This window comes from Schistocerca serialis, chromosome 1, assembly GCF_023864345.2.
Source record: "Schistocerca serialis cubense isolate TAMUIC-IGC-003099 chromosome 1, iqSchSeri2.2, whole genome shotgun sequence".
NCBI lineage: Eukaryota > Metazoa > Arthropoda > Insecta > Orthoptera > Acrididae > Schistocerca > Schistocerca serialis.
This window is the reverse complement of record NC_064638.1, coordinates 233892475-233912539: the sequence shown is the minus strand read 5'-3', so window position 1 is coordinate 233912539 and position 20065 is coordinate 233892475.

Here is a 20065-nt window from a genome sequence, read left to right as displayed (position 1 = left end):
TTACGTAATCGTGCAACTAACAAGCAAGAATGTACACACAATATAACACTGTGACGTCTGTTCACTATAACAATGCATTCGTAATTTCTGTTTAAATAAGTTCTCTTGGTTCTAGACTGGATAGTTAACTTCAAAATATAGTTGCGTGTTAACAGTTTCTAAGATTGAAAAAGAGTACTAGTAACGTGAAGTGAAAAATTTTACAGCAAAGTCTGAGTTAAAAAGCAGATTATCTCTCAATAAATGGTTTTACATGTGAAATGTGGTGTAAACCTTTACTCCTCCTAGTATGCAGAGTTTCTACTTCAACGCAATTATCATGTGGTATACGTCGAATTCTGTAAGGTCCATTGTAAACTAGAAAGACTTTGTGACTCAAGCGTTTCTTCTTATGTGACAATGAATGAGCTTTAATGAGAACTTTCTGACCAATATATAATTTCTTTGCATTTGCTTTACCGTGTAGATTTCTCCTTTTGTCTGCTGCAGATTTTATATTTTTAATAGCCAAATCAATTATGTCTTTCTGTCGAAGTTTCCCTGTATTCGGGAAAGGTACAAGCTCTCTGATTCTGTTCGGTGGTTCTTCATTCTTCAGTACAAGAGTAGGTGGTAAAGCAGTGGAGTCATGAGGCATTCCATTTGGCACGTTTTGAAATAAGTGTAAATATCTGTTCCAATGCTGATGCTTTCTGTGACAATAAAGTCTGCAAAGCTTATTGATTTCTTTCATAATCCGTTTGGAGAGGTTACAGTGTGATGAGTACAATGAAATAAAAACAGGTTTGATTTTATGATTCCGAAGCATGCGTGACCAAACAGCAGATCTGAATTGCGGTCCGTTATCTGAAATGACTTTACTAACGTGTCCAACTTTATGTAAGAAATTTTTAACAAAGGCGTTGGATACAGACCGTCCAGTGGCTTTACGTAACGGTGTGAAAGAAACAAATTTTGAAGTAAGTTCAACAGCGACTGGAACGTACGAAAATCCATTAGATGTTCTGACAAGAGGTCCCAAGAGATCAACAGCAGTAAATTCTTTTAATTTAGAAGGAATAATAGGAAACAATGGAGCACGATGTGAGGTAGAAGATGGTTTCGCCTTTTGACAAAGTTTACAAATAGACAAGACTCTTCGAATTCTCTTTTCCATATTGTTAAAATAACAAGTCGTTCGAAGAATATGATAACATTTTCAGGGACCAAAATGTGCGTAACTGAAATGAATGTACCAAATGAGCTTATTAACAAAATCGTCTAGAATGCAAAGTACCCATAGCTTGTCATCAACAGCGTTTGAAGAGTATGTTTTTTCTAACCAGATAATAATGCCGAATCTGAGTGTGTGTCTTTTCATGCCATTTACCTTTGATGTCTTTCCAAATCGGATCTTTATCTTGTTCATGAGCAATATCCTTTAAAGAGGTGGTGATGAAGTTTTCAAAGGCGACTTTTTGAATGTAAAGAATACTGAAATTTTTCTCGAGGTTGCCTTCTGTGTTACTTTTCTCAAGCCCAGCCGGTGCGCGTGACAGTGCGTCCGCAACAATATTCTCCTTGCCGGAAATGTAGAGTATTGTGAAGTGGAATTCTTGCAGAAACAATGCCCAACGTTTTAACCTGTCATGATTTACTTTTGAAGACATGAGAAATTGTAACGCACGATGATCAGTGTATACTTTTACATGCTTACCAGAAAGAAAGAAACGGAATTTGTTAAATGCCCAAACGATAGCTAAAGCTTCTGATTCAGTAACAGAATAATTTTTTCAGATTTTGTTAGCACTCGGCTAGCAAAAGCAATGGTTTTCTGAACAGTAGTGTCATTTTCTATGGCTTCTTGAAATAAATGGGCACTATGACCGACTTTAGAAGAATCCGTGCTAAGGCAGAAATCTTGTGACAGATCTGGATGAGCTAGTATTGACGCGTTAAGTAACGCTTCTTTCAAAGAATTGAATTCCAACTGTGCTTGTTCGTCCCAGTTCCAAATAGTATTTTTTCTAGTGAGAGAACAAAGTTTTGGTGTAACAAGAATTTGCATATTCAGAAAACGACGGTAAAAATTTACGAGTCCTAGAAAACTGCGGACTTGTTTTTTTGTGGATGGAACTGGAATGGCTCTGATTGCTTCTAACTTCTCAGGATCCAGCTGAATGCCTTCAAAAGAAATAATATGTCCCAGAATCCTCACCTTTGACCTACCGAATTCAGACCTTTCCTAGTTAACTGTAATTCCAGATTCTGCAAAAAATATGTAACACGCTGTTGACGATGCGATTGTGTTGTTCCCATGAGGCTTCTGCTATCAGAATATCGTCTACATATAAGGTGATGTGACGTTTTAAGAATTTATGGAATTTAGCCCGCGAATGAATGCTGCCGAAGAAATGTTCAAACCAAAAGGAAGTTTCCGAAACTGATAACAAACGCCGAAACAAAGGAAAGCTGTGTATTTTCTACATTCTGGATGAAGTTCGATGTGATAAAAGCTGGATCTGAGATCAATGGAAGACAACACTTTTACACCATTAAAATTTTGAAGAAGTTCTTCCAAAGTTTGCGGCCTGTCTGTTTCAGGAATAATGATAGTATTGATTTGTCTCGAATCTAAGACAAGCCTGATCGATCCATTTTTCTTCTCAACAACATGTAATGGATGGTATGAGCTTACTGCAGGCTCAATAATGCCCTCGTCAAGCATAGATTGTATTTCTATTCTAACACGGTCTCTATAATGTGCTGGAATTACGTATGGCCTAACACAAAATTTAGTATGCTCACGAACACGAAATTGGTATTGAAATCCCTTGATTCTTCCTGTTTTGTCAGTAAAAACTGTGGAATGTGCTTGCAAAATCTCAAAAAGGTCCTGCCTATCGGTCTCATTACAATTCTTAATTGTTTGAATTTTATTCTGTATTAACTCATTAGATTCAAATATGCCGTCGATATCATCCCCGTCAGTACTTACAGAGTGATTGTTAGTGTCTAGTTCCGTAGAAAATTCCGAACTGTTGTCTAACAGAAGGTAAAGCCGATTAATTTCCTCGTCATTGTTTGAGAGTCAATCTTCAAATTTCAAATCTATTGACTTACCTTCTTTCTCTAAACTTATTTCAGCATCGTGAAAGTTTAAGTTTACTTTGAGATCCGTTCAAAAAGTCTACTCCCAATATAATTTCCGTCGACAATAATGGAACAATAAGAAAGATCATAGAGAAGCTGTGGCTTTGACAAAGGAATTCTAAGTTGGTCTGTTGGCGTACATCTACACTTTTTCCAAAGATTGCACATTGTAATTTAATCTTACGTAACGGAAGTGTGGGACAATCGTTCGATTTGTAGCATTTGCTAAAAGCTGTTTCACTAATTACTGAAATGGGACTGCCAGAGTCAAGTACTGCCGTAAATTTTACGTCATTTACTGTAATATGAATCACAGGATATGCAATTTTGTTATGTTTTACGTCGTTTTCCTAGTGTAAGATGTCCCTAATGTCTTCCATTTTTACGTAATTACTAGCTACGGCAGCTGCATCTTCAGTTTCAGAAGTACGTTTTGTGGCTGCCAGCGGTATGAGTCATTGCCTATTGTGTCTTTGTTGGCGCGCGTCGTTATTGGGATTTGGACCCCTAACTTCTACAAATTCACCTTGTCGAGAGGGCCCTGCTCTGTTTCAATCCCGCCAGTTCTGATGCAATTCAGGTCTGTCGTTACGATAATATCGTCTGTGGTCATGTCGGTAGATTCCATAGTTTCTTTCTTGTCGGTCACGTGGTGGAGAATTTCTCCCTGAATCGTAACTGCGCGCTGGACCGTTGGATCTGAAGTTATTCTGTCTCCCTTGATAATAATTGTTTTGGTTCCCATATTGTCTGTTTCCCTGATTGTCTCTGTGATAGTCATTACCGCGGAGAGGTGATCTTTCCCTGTAATTATTACTACTCTGCCAACGGTTGTCATATGGGTGATGTCTGGTTTGGTCACGATTTACGTTGTAAAAATAGCCTTGTCGTGTATTATTTCTGTCATCACGGAATTGTGACAGATGTGACCTGTAATTGTTGTGCTCCTGTTTTCGCGTTCTGCGATTGTCAGTGTCAATTTCCAGTTCTTGTAACACTCCCTGAAAAGCTTCAATGTCGTCTTTGCAACGTCCTGCCAAAATAATATGTCGTAAATGTTCAGGCAGTTTGATTAAGCAAATGCGGATGAGTTCTGAGGGGCTGTATGGCTTTGAAAGATACTGATTCTTATACAACATGTCTTCAAAATATTTCATAAAACTGGAAAATTCAGATTCTTCGAAACGTTTCATCATTATGATGCTATGTTTTACTCGGTCTTGTGTAGTTTGAGAGCATATGCTGAGAGGAAGGCATGATAAAATTCTCCTTCATTGTGACAATCGTGAATGACCGATCGCATTCTTACAGCTGGTTCATTCTCTAAATAGTCACACATATATTCTAATATGTGCTCTAATGACCAGTTGGGAGGAAAACAATGAGAGAATTGATGGAGCCACGCTTGTGGATGAATGTCGTTGCAAGAATTCTTAAATGTTTTAAATTTACGTGTAGTAATGAACAGCTTATAGTCAAACTCATCATGTCGGCGAGTCGCATATCGGTCATTGTTACGTCGTTTCGGCGGTTCCATTTCAAAATTCGGTGCACTTTGCCAATTTCTTTCATAATTTCCGAAATGCCCTGTGTTATTATTTTGTGGTTGTTCCGTATTTCTATGTCACTCTTCACGTACTGGAGCGTGAGTGGCCTCCGAAATACGTAGTTCTTGTATTACTTGTGCCAACTGATCTTGTACATCCGGGATTTCTCTTTTGTACTGCGTATTGATTCGATTTTGATTTTGTTTGAATTTTCTAATTTGTTCATACTCTTCAGTGTCCGTGAAGGCTGGTCTTGTGTCATTCACATCATCATCTACCGTTGTAGGTAAGTTAATGAACTGATCTGAAAGTTCGGCTACTTTATCCGATAGTGAAATTATTTCCTCTGTGTGTTTTTCTGAACCAAGTTTCAGAGTGTCCATTTGTGTTGAAATCGTATCTACTGTGTCCTTTAAGTTTTCCTGAGTTTTTGCGAGTTGCGTAACCGAATCGGTAGATGCAACTGAGTCAATTTTAGCTTGCAAGGTGTCGTGATTTTCATAAACAATAGTTTGCAGTTCTTTTGTGTCTGCTTCGTGATTCTGTGATGCATTTTCATGACGCGAAAAAATAGGTTGGAAATGCTGACAAATTTGTGTTTTTACGTCATTACAGACTTTTTGACATTTCGATTCGATTTTATGTAACTCAGTAGTTAAATCTTCACGTGTTTGTTCAAGCGTGGTGTCTAACTTCCGAAGATTTTGTTCCAGTGTGTCTAACTGTTGCAGTGTTTGTCTCTGGTGTTGTTCTATTGTGCCTAACTTTTGAAGATTTTGTTCCCCTGTGTCTAACTTTTGAAGATTGTGTCCCATTTGTTTCTGATTTTGTTCAAGCGTTATGTCTAACTTTTGTAGCCTTTGTCCCATTTCTTGCATTAACTGTAATAACAGTGCACTGGTGTCTGAAACATGTTCCTCAGTGCTATTCGGCAGTGCATTCGAACCGACAATATTCGCATTTTGAGAAGCAGAAAATGTGTCTCGATTTATTTGTGAAAACGGTGAGGACGCAAAACCTGAATCTACAGTATTTGCAAGATTGTGTCCTGTCATTTCGGAATTCTGAGGCGAGCTGTTGCCGACCGATCGATCGATAATCCTTCCCTGTTCACTAATTGTTTCACTGCCTACACCATTATTTGCAGCCCGCTCTGTTTCCCTATGCACAATTACCAAATTACTAGTTTGAACATTAATTAATTCATTACATGGTGGCGCTAACATATTGCTTTCGTCTTCACTGTCATTTCTCAGTTTACTTTGGAGCCTAGTATTACGTTTTCACACGCCATTATTGTCACAAGATTTCACACGACAACACAGAAAAACACAATTTGAAGAGCAAAAATAAGAGAACACATTAACATAGCACTGAAAATAATATCTAGTTAATTGCAGGCGTAGCTGCGAAATACTTGGTGCAAATTTACATGCATGCCACACAACAATGAAAGACTGCAACTACAAAGGAGTTTCTCTCTACAATTACGCGCTAGCAATAAACAATAGCTACACTAATTACACAAACTACAAGAAAACAATCAGAAGCTTCCAGTGACGTATCCTTGGCTAAGGGTCTACATATGAAAAGTGCCCTTTGAAATATTATAAAATACTGTGCTTAAACTGACACACAATATTTTTAGCGCAACGCAATCTGACTTTCAAAAATCCCTACAAAAGAATGGCCCTGACTAACATTAACCTATACCTTTCACAAATCACTTATCTCACCAAAGATCTTCGTTACTCGAACTACTGCAATACAACGAGCACCACTACTGCCAGCTAAATAAAAGATTCAAAGTATTGAAGGCACTAACTACTGATAGGTGTAGTTAGCAAATGAAAGATTTTAATAGAGAACAAACAATGCATTTACCTTAATAGTGTTGAAAAATCATAATATACATAGCAGTTCATGACATCCAGTCTTACAAATTTCAAAACTCCGCCATTTCTCTCCCCACATCCACCAATGCTGGCGGCTCACCTCCAACTACGCCACGCTACGCGCTGTTAACATCCAGCTGCCCAACACTACAATGGCAGACAGCAATGCAAACTAGCCACAGACTGCACACAGCACAGCCAGTGATTTTCATACAGAGCGCTACGTGGCGTTACCAATAAAAAAACCTAAACAGCCTACTTACAAGGCGACGCATGTTCCAGCGCTCCCTTTTGTCTGTGGTAGGGTAGGACAGGAACCAGTGTGTGCATTGCTAGATTCGGGTAGTTCCGTACCCTTAGTCGATTATGACTGCTACATAGAACATAGACATTTGTGCAGGTTTTCGTCTCTGCAGTCTCCGGGTCAGAGATGTCGGGTCACCGATGGCCGAGAGTTACCTCTAGTAGGGGAGGTGCGGGGGTGGTTGCACGTCGATAAATTCTCATCGCCTCATAGAGTTTTCAAAGTATTTGAGGGTCCCTTGTTGGTCAGGTGTGATATCATCCAGCATGCCGGTTTGGTATTCGATTACGCCGGGAGTGTCTTTTATTTCCAGTTTGCGCCTCACCACCGTCTCTTTGTGTTCGTGCCAACAGTCTTGTGCAGAGAATGTGAGCTTTGTGTGCAATGTGCGGGTTGAAACAGGTTGTCTTACGGCGTATCAAGTGCAGGATCTCAACCACGTCTGGGAGAGCTGTCCTGAGATCTTATCGGATAAGTTGGGGGGAGACAGAAATTCATCCAATTAACTGATACCGTGCCCGTCCGTCAGGCCCCTTATATGCTGTTTCCACCAAAGATGAAGATTTTGAGAGCCAAAGAAGATAAGATGCTTCAAGAGGGGGTGATTAGACCATAAACTTCGCCCTATACTTCGCCTGCATTTCTACTGCCCAAAGACCAGGCTAGCGATTTTCGTATGGCAGTTGATTACCGGAGGCTTAACAAAAAGGTGGTGATGGAATCAGTTTCCTTGCCAGATCTGCACAATTGCTTGTCCTGGTTTGCAGGTGCTAATGTGTTCACCATCTGAGATCACAGTCAGGCATATTACCAGATCCCCCTTTCCGAGTCATCCAAGCCTATGACAGCGTTTTGCACAGACTGGACTTTATTTGAGTTCCCCCGGGTCCCTTTTGTGTTGGCCACTGGCGCGGCTGTGTTGTCCCGTTTGTTGGATGCGGTCTTAGGGGACTTGAAGTTCGTCTGTGTCTACAAATATTTAGATGACGTAGTTACCTTCAGTCACACCTTGTTCACATGGAGCGGGTTTTTCTAAGATTGAGTTCGGCTGGCCTCATCGTTAAACCATCTAAGATCACCTTGTGTAAACAATAGATTTCTGTCTTAGCGAATTTCTTCCGTAAATTCATTGCCATTTTCGCCCATCTTGCAGTTCCCCTTAATGATCTTCGGAAGAAGAATTGCGATTTCGCATGGGGAGAAAATCAGCAGTGAGCCTTCGCACAGATTAAGACTGCAATTACTAATCCCCCGTTGTTAGTTGTACTTTAGTGAAGAACGTTAAGTGTGGCCATCTTGATATAATAACTGGCTTTAAGGAGTTCATGAAGTGGCTATGTGAAGTAATTGATAATTGTTATGCTTAAGGTTCCTATAAATACCTGGCACATTATGTTTTTTATAAATCTTAAGGGACTGTTTACTTGAGTATTGAGTACGTTGAGTTTCTAACTGTATTTGCAAAGCTTTATCTAGTGGCTCGTCCACAATTTGTAATTCTCAAATTCCTTAAAAGGCGTAATGTCAATAAATTGTCTTGATTATAAATTGTGACTACCTACCATGATTCCATCCCGCTTCCCCTTTTATGGTATCTAAGATATGATGGGTAAGTGTGGTACGAAAAGGGATCCAATGTCCTAACCATTTCTCCACCTCGCTCGTTAAGCGCATAAAATCAGGGCGATGCTTGTACGAAATTTCGTTTGAACTTGCAGTTCAGTGGGAGGCTTTCTAGGTACGTGAGTTCTATCAGTCCGTGCCTTGGGAAACAGAAGGATCCGTAGATCTTTTCTCTGGAAACGGCGTAAAAGACACATAGATCTGAAGAGTCTCTCTCATGCTCGACCATGGTTTGAAATACAAACGTTGCCACAAAGCGCGCCACAAAGTTAGGTACGTGCCAAATTCTGTTTTATTCTCCTCTCACATAAACAACCAGCGTCTTTAAATTGCTGCTACCACTGTAGATTGTGACGAAATGTCTAAGGTTGCCCACATGTTCCTATGGGTATTTTGTTACGCATCCTACATACAGTCCCGACTCTCCTTATTCGATTTCCATGTTTTTGGAGCACTGGAGAAAGATATCGGTGGCTGTTAGTTTGCTTAGAATAAGGAGGTACAAGCCTGTATACAGTCACTTTTCCGCAGGCAACCTCAAATATTTTGCCCGGAAAGTATTGGCCGTCTTGTCTCACAGTGGCATGAATGTAGCAACTGTTATGGCATTACTTTTGAAATAATAAAGTTTCGTGACGTAGCTGTAATGGGTATAAATGCATTACCCAATTCTTTTTTTTATAGATAATGTAGATGTTTCTTTTCTCTTAAACACCATATTACGTAGTTATACTGACACATTTTGAGGAGAATCAGTCAGTAGTGTGTATGACATTGCAGTTGACAGCAGAAGTGCTAAACCCGCCCCCACCACACTTGCAGTCAACTGCCATTTGCTATATAAAGCAAATGTGCTAAAGTGATCAGTCAGGGAAATGACTCAGCTTCAGTTTAGAGATGTCTCTAACGAGAAGGAAGCGAAGGTCCACTGTAGTCACATGGTTAATTTTTGAACTACGTAAGCAACATTTCGTTATAGAATGGACCTTGTTCTTCTTAATGATGGGTGCTCTGGCCATGGCAAATAAAAGTTTGTGGTTCAGTTGCTGATCAGTGAAATGCACATCTTGAAGGTCTGTAATAGGATCATATATTTGTTTCAAGAGTCAGGGAAAAATTCATTATAGACTGTATCTACATCTACATCTACATCTACATCCATACTCCGCAAGCCACCTGACGGTGTGTGGCGGAGGGTACCTTGAGTACCTCTATCGGTTCTGCCTTCTATTCCAGTCTCGTATTGTTCGTGGAAAGAAAGATTGTCGGTATGCCTCTGTGTGGGCTCTAATCTCTGTGATTTTATCATCACGGTCTTTTCGCGAAATATACGTAGGAGGGAGCAATATACTGCTTGACTCCTCGGTGAAGATACGTTCTCGAAACTTCAGCAAAAGCCCGTATCGAGCTACTGAGCGTCTCTCCTGCAGAGTCTTCCACTGGAGTTTATCTATCATCTCCGTAACGCTTTCTCCATTACTAAACGATCCTGTAACGAAGCGCACTGCTCTCCGTCGGATCTTCTCTATCTCTTCTATCAACCTTATCTGGTACGGAACCCACACTGGTGAGCAATATTCAAGCAGTGAGCGAACAAGTGTACTGTAACCTACTTCCTTTGTTTTCAGATTGCATTTCTTTAGGATTCTTCCAATGAATCTCGGCCTGGCATCTGCTTTACCGACGATCAACTATATATGATCATTCCATTTTAAATCATCCGTAATGCCTACTCCCAGATAATTTATGGAATTAACTTCTTTCAGTTGCTGACCTGCTATATTGTAGCTAAATGATAAGGGATCTTTCTTTCTGTGTATTCGCAGCACATTACACTTGTCTACATTGAGATTCAATTGCCATTCCTTGCACCATGCGTCAATTCGCTGCTGATCCTCCTGCATTTCAGTACAATTTTCCACTGTTACAACCTCTCGATATACCACAGCATCATCCGCAAAAAGCCTCAGTGAACATCCGATGCTATTAACAAGGTCATTTATGTATATTGTGAATAGCGACGGTCCTACGACACTCCCCTGCGGCACACCTGAAATCACTCTTACTTCAGAAGACTTCTCTCCATTGAGAATGACATGCTGCGTTCTGTTATCTAGGAACTCTTCAATCCACACTGTACACTTCCAAAAGACCATTAATGAAACACGTGTTGCTATTTATACAATGGAAAGTTTGTTTCATTTTTTTCCCGAAAAAAAAAATCACAATATAGAACTTGTTTGGTTCTTGTCATAGGCCCCTCAATTATACTGATCTTCTGCTTTTTACGGTGAACGTTTAGCCTTCGCTTCATGTTAACTGATACTGGAATACCGTCACTGAAGAGCACAATGTGTGTTTCCTCACATAAAAGAACAATACAGGGGACATAAAAATATAGATTATCATAGCGGTTGTGTTCCTAGTGCTGCACAGGATCTCGGGAGCGTGAATGCTGCAGCTGTGGCGCCGGGTGAGGCTGCCGCAGGGTTGTTGTGTGGCTGACAGTGCGTTACGGAGGGAGGGATTGGGGGAGGAGTGCTATAGACGGCCCACAAACAGCCTGCGGCACACCGCCCGGTGGCGGCGGCACGCTGCTGTTTGCTTAGGATAAATAGGTGGCGTATAATTAACACCCACCCACTCCACGGACGTCCGCTGCCGGTCCGCATCTGCCTTTCAGTGGGCACAGGCTCTGCAGATGCCTTACACCGCAAAGTGCCACCAGCCTCCTGCATACAGATTCTTGTAGGATGATGTTGTTTCGGTCACCAATCCTATGGTTGATCTGATGCAGATCTTCTGTCCTGTCACGTCTCAGCTGGTCTCTTCCTATCTACGTCGCTGCTAGGTCTCACATCATACCCCATACATACCCAGACACAAGTGTTACCAGCCGTTCTGATTGATTAGTTAAGTTCTTCATTAGGGATATTTTACCGATTGCCAACTCAAGGCCTTCATCATTCTCTACTCTTTTAATCCCGTTGTCTTGAGCAGTCGCTTGTAACCGTAAATTGCCGGCACCCCTGTGTCACTCCCATATAAATCTGTGTTCCATACGTTACATTCCAGCATTCCATTTCTGGTTTCAGTTTTAAATTTTGGGGTTTTACCAGCTATTTCTATATGTAGAAAGACTTTTCACGTGAAAAATCCCTGCTGCTTATTTGCTATTGTGTTTTCTTTCTTTGTTCAACCCATTTGGGAGATAGAAAACGACGTCTTCCTTTTCAAGGGTCTCTCGCCCAGAGTTGAACGTATACGCATCGAACATGACCATCTCGTTAGCACACCATATACACAATTACTGTATGTGTAAGGGGCGGAATTTGTTGTGGGACGTCGTGGGTATTCCCGTTTCGGCCCTTATAGTTTTGTGAAATTCCGATAGATGGCGGCGCTATTCGTAGCATTTAAAACGGCGTCTGTAACGCAGAAGTGTTCCAGGCAGAGATCTGTCACTGAATTTTTTTTTTTCATTGAAAACCAGAGCATCGAAAGTATTCATAGGCACTTGCAGAATGTTAACGTAGACTTGGCATCAAACAAAAGAGTGGTGAGTCGTTTGGCGAACCGTCTGTCATCATCGCTACGATGTCATACAAATCCGTCTTATCACCCGCGTGCGGTCGGCCTTTCACATCTGGGACTGCTGCAGTGTTGGAACGTGCGGACACACCCATTCGAGTTCATCGACGGATCGCAATGAAACACCTCGCTGCACTACTGGACGTTTATGTTGGTAGTGCTGACACATTCGTCCACCTGTTGATGTACTCGAAGTTGTATGCCAGCTGGTTTCTCGCTGCGTAGCAGATGACCATAAAAAACCACGAAGAACCAGCCGTTATGAGGCTGATCGTAAGAGTCTTTTGTGCAACATAGTCACAGGCGATGAAACGTGGGTTTACCACTTCGCATCGGAAACATATCCGCCATCCATGTAGTGGCTCCACACCAGGTCTCCTCCGAAGAAAAATGACAAAGCCACGCCATCAACGGGCAATGTCACGCCGACGGTCTTCCTGGACTCTGGAGGGGCTGTTCTGTTTGTCCCCCTTCATGGTGCGACGATCGGCCGTTAAGTGTGTTGTTCCACCTTCAGAAATTCAGCGTGTTCATTGCCACAAAAAGGCAAACGAACTTCTCCATCTCCATGAAAACGCAAGGCCTCACACGAGTCTGCGCACGTGTGAGATTCTTCAGCCCGAATGTCACACGTTCCGACTTCCATTTCTTTGGCCCAATGAAACATGCACTCCGCGGGAGGCAGTGCGTGGATGGTGGGGAGGTTATTGATGGAGCAAGACGTTGGCTCCGACGTCGACCAGTAAAGTAGTACATTGCGGGCATACAGGCCCTTCCAGGAAGGTGGTAGGAGATTATGTTGAGAAACAGGGTTTTGTAGCCAAAAGAATGAGAAATAATGTTGTCTTTGGAATTCCAAAAAATACCAGTCTGCTTTCAGGAAATAATGTGTCTCATCACATATTAAATGCCCTTCTCACATGTACGGTAGTACCTACTTAAACGAAGTCAGTTATCATGTTGAAATTCGTGCGGTAGGCCACTTTTTCTCTGACTTGATGAGGCATGCGAAAATGTTCAACAGAAGTACATGTAATACAGATTGTTCATGTGACATAACGATGCGTACACTGGCCCGGCACATTAAATTTCAAAAATATCAGACACCAGGGAGTTCCTGGAATTCGCACGAGCTGCAGATCCCGCCGTTCATAACACATTTATCTCCATCAAGAGATCAGAAAGGGAAATAATTTGCGTCTCATTAGTTTTACCCAGGAAGAAGTCGTCCTACCATATATAACACAGTAATGTATGTACTACGAAAGATGAGATGTCTTCCGTACCGCATTACTGGAGACATTGAAGTCATCTGACACTGCCGTGCGAATCTTCTCAAACTGTGACTTCTGGATGATCTATTATCATCCTCGTAGGGAAGCTTCTCGGTGCACACCCGTAACAGGTCTGTAGATATGGTCAGCTGATCCAGTATAGCGTATGTAGAGAAGTCCAGGTCCTTGAACAACCCTGTCATCTCATACACCATTTTTGTCTCAAAAGTAACTACGGCAAGAGCCCTTTATCAGCTACTACAGGCTGGACCTGTTAGATAAATAGTTTCCAAGAAGGTAATGTCCTCACCACTCCTCTTTTATAATTCATCGTGACAGGTAGAACTTGGCCTCCCAAGTAATATCAGGTTGCAGAGTACTTCAAGAACACGCTCACGGATTTTGGGCAATCATAGGATGCAAATAGAGCATCAGTTTCTCGTGAGAAATGTATTGTTTTTAAAAATTCACTTATGCACTATGGACGTGTAACGCTCGTGAAGTTTTGACAGCCGACAACACATGTATGCAAAGTGATGTCATTAAAACTATGTTCGAATAAACATGCAATAGATGCAGAAACAGTTACCCTTGAGCCTTACTAAATATTTCGTACCTTCGTATCGATGACGATTCAACTCTGTCGATACTGACAGAACTGCGCCACATGTCATAAAAAGCAAAATTTATTCACTGATATAAGTTGGAGCAATGTGTATCAAAGTTATGACTACCCTACAACAAAATTATCAAGTGATGCTAATTCAGACGAACGCGGTGGCATTGAAAAAATGCCTGGCTAGAACTAGATACGACGCCAAAATTCTGGCTGATATCGTTCCTGAATACTGAAATGTGCCGAGGCTCTGTTGTGGTGGTGTTAGAGGATACTGCGAACTGTATGTGAGACCACATCCAGCAATTCCTAAGAATGTTATGCTGAAATTGGCAGCTGATCCCCGACAGCACATATAAAGAGCCGGGCAGTGTGACCGAGCGGTTCTAGGCGCTGCAGTCTGGAACCGCGCGACCGCTACCGTCGCAGATTCGAATCCTGCCTCGGGCATGGTTGTGTGTGATGTACTTGGGTTAGTTAGGTTTAAGTAGTTCTAAGTTCTAGGGGACTGATGACCTCAGATGTTAAGTCCCATAGTGCTCAGAGCCATTTGAACCATTTTTGAACGTATAAAGAACCACAGGTGTGTGTGTGTGTGTGTGTGTGTGTGTGTGTGTGTGTTTGTGTGTGTGTTTATGTGTAAGGCGGCACATATTAATGAAGAAACCATTGGTCTATATATATACTAGGTAGAAACTTGGCAGTACAAATGTCTGTACAGTCTGAAGGTGTAACATTTGCAGGTTGAGCTTCTACAGTACTCAAGAAATGGTTCTGTGTGGGTAATACGCACACAATTCTGGTTCAAGGTGCATTCCTAAACCTATTACTCAGAATGTGATGTTCTGAACTCATATCATTCATCCTCAACCTATTGCGCTACTTGGCAAAAGAGAATCAAGTCCTGTAAAAAGGCGTCCAAGGTACCAAAAAATAAATAAGTAAAATAAATTCACCGCCTGCATCTTAGAACGAACTTGCGCAGTTTGGGAGGAGCTGCACTCTATACATACGATGAGTGTGAGTATTATGGAATACATTAAAATTACGAGTATAGACTATACTGAGATAAATACAAAATATTGTGTTCCCATGACCAGTAAAAATGACGGTCTCAGTACTTGAATCAGGGTAGGTTTGTGAATAACAGGGTATTATTTATATATATACCGGGTGATCAAAAAGTCAGTATAAATTTGAAAACTGAATAAATCATGGAGTAATGTAGATAGATAGGTACAAATTGACGCACATTCTTGGAATGACATGCGGTTTTATTAGAAAGAAAAAAATACAAATGTTCAAAAAATGTCCGACAGATGCCGCTTCATCTGATCAGAATAGCAATAATTAGCATAACAAAGTACGACAAGGCAACAATAGCTGTAGTCGAGGAATAATGTTGTGAACAGCACTGTAAAGCATGTCCGGAGTTATGGTGAGGCATTGGCGTCGGATGTTGTCTTTCAGCATCCCTAGAGATGTCGGTCGATCACGATACACTTGCGACTTCAGGTAACCCTAAAGCCAATAATCGCACGGACTGAGGTCTGGGAACCTGGGAGGCCAAGCATGACGAAAGTGGCGGCTGAGCACACGATCATCACCAAACGACGCGCGCAAGAGATCTTTCACGCGTCTAACAATATGGGGTGGAGCGCCATCCTGCATAAACATCGTACGTTCCAGCAGGTGTTTATCAGCCAGGCTGGGGATGATGCGATTCTGTAACATATCAGCGTACGTCTCACCCGTCACCGTAGCAGTTACAAAACCAGAATAACGCATTTCCACGAAGAAAAAAGGCCCGATAACGGTAGATGTGGTAAATCCAACCCATACTGTAAGTTTTTCGTCGTGCAATGGAGGTGCTACGACAGTTCTATGATTTTCGGTAGCCCAAATTCTGTGGTTGTGGGCGTCGACAGGGCCCCGGAGCGTGAAATGAGCTTCGTCGGTCCACAACATCTTCCTCCATCTTTTAAAACGCCCACACCGCAAATGCCCTCCGCTTCACTAAATCGCCAGGTAACAGTTCATCATGCCGATGGATTTTGTACGAATAGCATCGGAGGGTACGCCTAAGTGCCAACCAAACAGTAGTGTATGGAATGCCGGTGCGACGTGCGACTGCACGAGTGCTGACTTCCCCGTGTATAGACGAACCCGCTACAGTCTCCATTTCTTCCTGAACTGCCTCAGCAGCATTACGCCTTGTGCTCGGTCGGCCACTACTGTGTCTATCGTCTAAACAACCCGTGGCTTCGAACTTCGAAATCATTCTCGCCACAGCTGCATTTGTCAACGGACCTTTACCCGTTCAAATCCCCTTCCTATGGCGATAGGATCGTAACGCTGAACTAGCACATGCCCCATTCTGATAATACAGCTTCACTAAAAGCGCCTTTTCAGGTAACGTCAACATGCTGCGACTGCTGGCGCATCTGATTCTCTCTCTCTTTTTTTTTCCTTTATTGTGATTTTAAACACCTTATGCAAAGGCGGGCTGGCAGCAGCACAATACGCCGCTCTTCAGCCTCGAGTTTGACAACAAGTAGTACATAAAGATGGCACAGAGAAGACAGTCAAAACGGTGGGCAAAAAATGTAGGCACTAAAAACCGAAAAAACATGGAGCCGTTCACGCTGGACGAGACAACACTAACACTAGGCGACACGGTGCACAGAACAGGGATGATGGCGACGACACGTGAACGGTGGTGGCGTGACGGCGAACAACACTACACACAAACGAAGGCACACACACGAAATACTGACGGCGACGATCTCCGGCGCGCGAATGTTCACTGAGCGTGTACGGGGACCTGCCAAGAGTGGAGGAGGAGGAGGAGGAGGAGGGGAATGGGAGATGGGAGAGCAGAGATGCCATGGGCAGAGGAGAGTGGTGGAGGGAGGAAGGGGGAGGGGAAGCCCGGGGGAAGAGGAGAGGAAGAAGGGGGGGAAGGAAAGAGAAGGGATGGGTGCCTAAAGGAAAGGACACAGGAAGGGGGGAGGATCAAAATTGATAGGAGGGGTAGATGGAGGGGAGGAGGACACCATCAGGGAGAGGAGCTGGCGGAAACCACCTTGGGAGAGGGTAAGGAGGGTGGAGAGATGGAGACCGGGCGGGACGTAGGAATACAGGCGCGGCAGTGGGCGGGGGTGGGAGAGGATCGGGGAGACTAGCGGGTAAGGACGATCAAGTGTACGGGAGGTGTACAGGATCTGTGTCCTTTCAAGGAAAAGGAGGAGGTGGGGGAAGGGGATGAGATCGTACAGGATCCGCGTGGGGGAGGGGAGACGGATGCAATAGGCGAGGAGGAGAGCATGACAGTCAAGGATTTGGAGGGATTTGTAAAAGGTAGGGGGGGCAGAGATCCAAGCCGGATGGGCATAACAAAGGATAGGACAGATGAGGGATTTTAGGTGTGGAGGAAGGTGGAGGGGTCCAGACCCCACGTACGGCCAGAGAGGAGCTTGAGGAGACTGAGTCGGGAGTGTGCCTTGGCTTGGATTGTCCGGAGGTGGGGAGTCCAGGAGAGGCGACGGTCGAGGGTGACGCCAAGGTACTTAAGGGTGGGGGTGAGGGCGATAGGACGGCCATAGATGGTGAGATAGACATCAAGGAGGAGGAAGGAAGGGGTGGTTTTGCCTACAATGATCGCCTGGGTTTTGGAGGGATTGACCTTGAGCAACCACTGGTTGCACCAAGCGGTGAACCGGTCAAGATGGAATTGGAGAAGGTGTTGGGAGTGTTGCAGGGTGGGGACAAGGGCAAGGAAGGCGGTGTCATCGGCAAACTGGAGAAGGTGGACGGGAGGCGACGGCGGCGGCATGTCTGCCATGTACAGAAGGTACAGAAGGGGGGAGAGGATGGAGCCTTGGGGCACACCGGCGGAGGGGAAAAAGGTGAAGGAATCTATGTTATGGATGGTGACATAGGAAGGACGGCGGGAGAGAAAGGAGCCGATCAGACGGATGTAGATAATGGGAAGGGCGAGGGTTTGGAGCTTGAAGAGGAGACCAGAGTGCCAGACGCGGTCATAAGCACGTTGGAGGTCCAGGGAGAGGAAGATAGCGGAGCGACGGGAGTTATGCTGGTCTGAAAGGAGACGAGTGAGGTGAAGGAGAATGTCGTCGGAAGAGAAGGACGGCCGAAAGCCACACTGGGTAACAGGAAGGAGGCGGTGCTGGCGGAGATGCTGGTGGATGCGGCGGGTGAGGATAGATTCCAGGACCTTGCTGAAGACCGAGGTAAGACTGATGGGACGGTAGGAGGAGATGGCGGACGGCGGTTTGACAGGTTTAAGGAACATGAGGATATGGGAGGTTTTCCACAGGTCAGGGTAGTAACCGGTGGACAGGACTACATTGTAGAGCCTGGCCAGGGTGGAGAGGAAAGAGACAGGAGCTTCGCGAAGGTGACGGTAGGTGACATGATCATGACCAGGAGCGGTGTTGCGTTTTGTGCAGAGTGTAGCAAGGAGATCCTGTGTAGTGACAGGAGCATTGAGTTCCGTGTGTGCAATGTTGTCCAAGCACTGGAAACCAGGAGCGAGGGGAGGGACAAAGGTGTCAGTTTGATCGCGGATATCCGGGCAGAGGGAGTAATCGAACCGGGGATCATCGGGGATGGAAAATACATCGGAGAGGTGGGAGGCAAAGTGATTGGCCTTACTAAGGGTGTCAGGGAAGGGGTGATCATCATGGAGAAGAGGATAGTAGGGGAAGGGTTTAGTTCCGGTAAGGCTGACCAGAAGGCTGACGAAAGGCTGACCAGAACTTGGACGAGTTGATAGGGAGGGTAGCATTTAAATGGGTGCATTTCTGTCGCCAGTCCCGGCGTTCCTTAGCCGCGAGCAAATTTCGAATGTGTCGCTATAGTTGCCAGTGGCGTCGTAGTGTGTCCAGGTCACGTGTGCGGAGGAAGGCACGGTAGAGATGGCAGGATTCACGGAGGAGGAGGACGGCCTGCGGGGGTAAGGTAGGACGGTGGGGGTGGATGGCGACAGTAGGGACGTGGGCCTCCACGGCCTCAGACAAGGTCTGCTGGAGAAAGGAAGCGGCATGTGTGACATCGCGGGGTGGTGGTAAGTGAATGGGTGGCTATCGACCTGGGTGGAGAGGGCATCTCGGTAGGCAGTCCAGTTGGCATGGGAATAGTCATGGACGTACTTTGGGGGAGGGTCACTACGAGGGTCGGGGCGGGGGCGACGACCGTCTGAAATGGTGAGGAGGACAGGGAGATGGTCGCTACCAATAGGCTCCAGGACATCCACCTTTATGTGGCCAAGGAGGTTGGGGGAGGAGAGGATAACATCGGGAGTGGAGTTGGATTCGGGATGGGTGTGCTGGGGGATGGGGATGAGGTCGCCTTGAAGGGAGGAGAGGAACCGATGGCACCGCCGTAACTGGGCAGTGGAACGACTATGGATGTTGAGGTCAGCAGCGATCACGTAGGAGGAGAAGGTATGGTCGATGTGGGAGAGGAAGTCGAAGGGAATAGGGGCGTTGGGGTGGACATAGATGGTGGCGCAGGTAATGATAAGGCAGGGGAAGAAGAGACTAAGGATCAGGTGTTCGGTGGGGTCGGGAAGGAGAGGTTAGAGCCGAACGGGGATCTGGCGGTGGTGACCAATGGCAACTCCGCCACGCCCAATTGGGAGGGGATTATCGGAGTTGTGGAGGAAATAGGGATAAGTGTGGATGGTGTGGTGGGGTTGGAGGAAGGTTTCATTAAGGAGGAAGGCATCCACGCGGTGGGTGGCAAGGGTGTGCAGGAAGAGGTTCTTGTTGGCGGGAAGGGAGCAGATATTGTTGAAAAGGATACGTTGCTGTTGCGCCATGACAGGTATTTAGACGAGGGTGTCAAGGCGGGAGAAGGTGAAATGGGCCTGGTTGTTGGAGTAGGTGGCGTACATTTTGAGTTGGAAAGTGGAACGGGCGGCGAGGTATACCTGTTGGAGGGTGTGGGGGCACTGAAAGGGATGGACATTCTGGAGGACGATGGTGAGGAACAGGACAGGGACGGTGAGTTCAGGAGTGGTTGGAGGGTGTCGGGCTTTACACTTTTGGGAGTAGGTG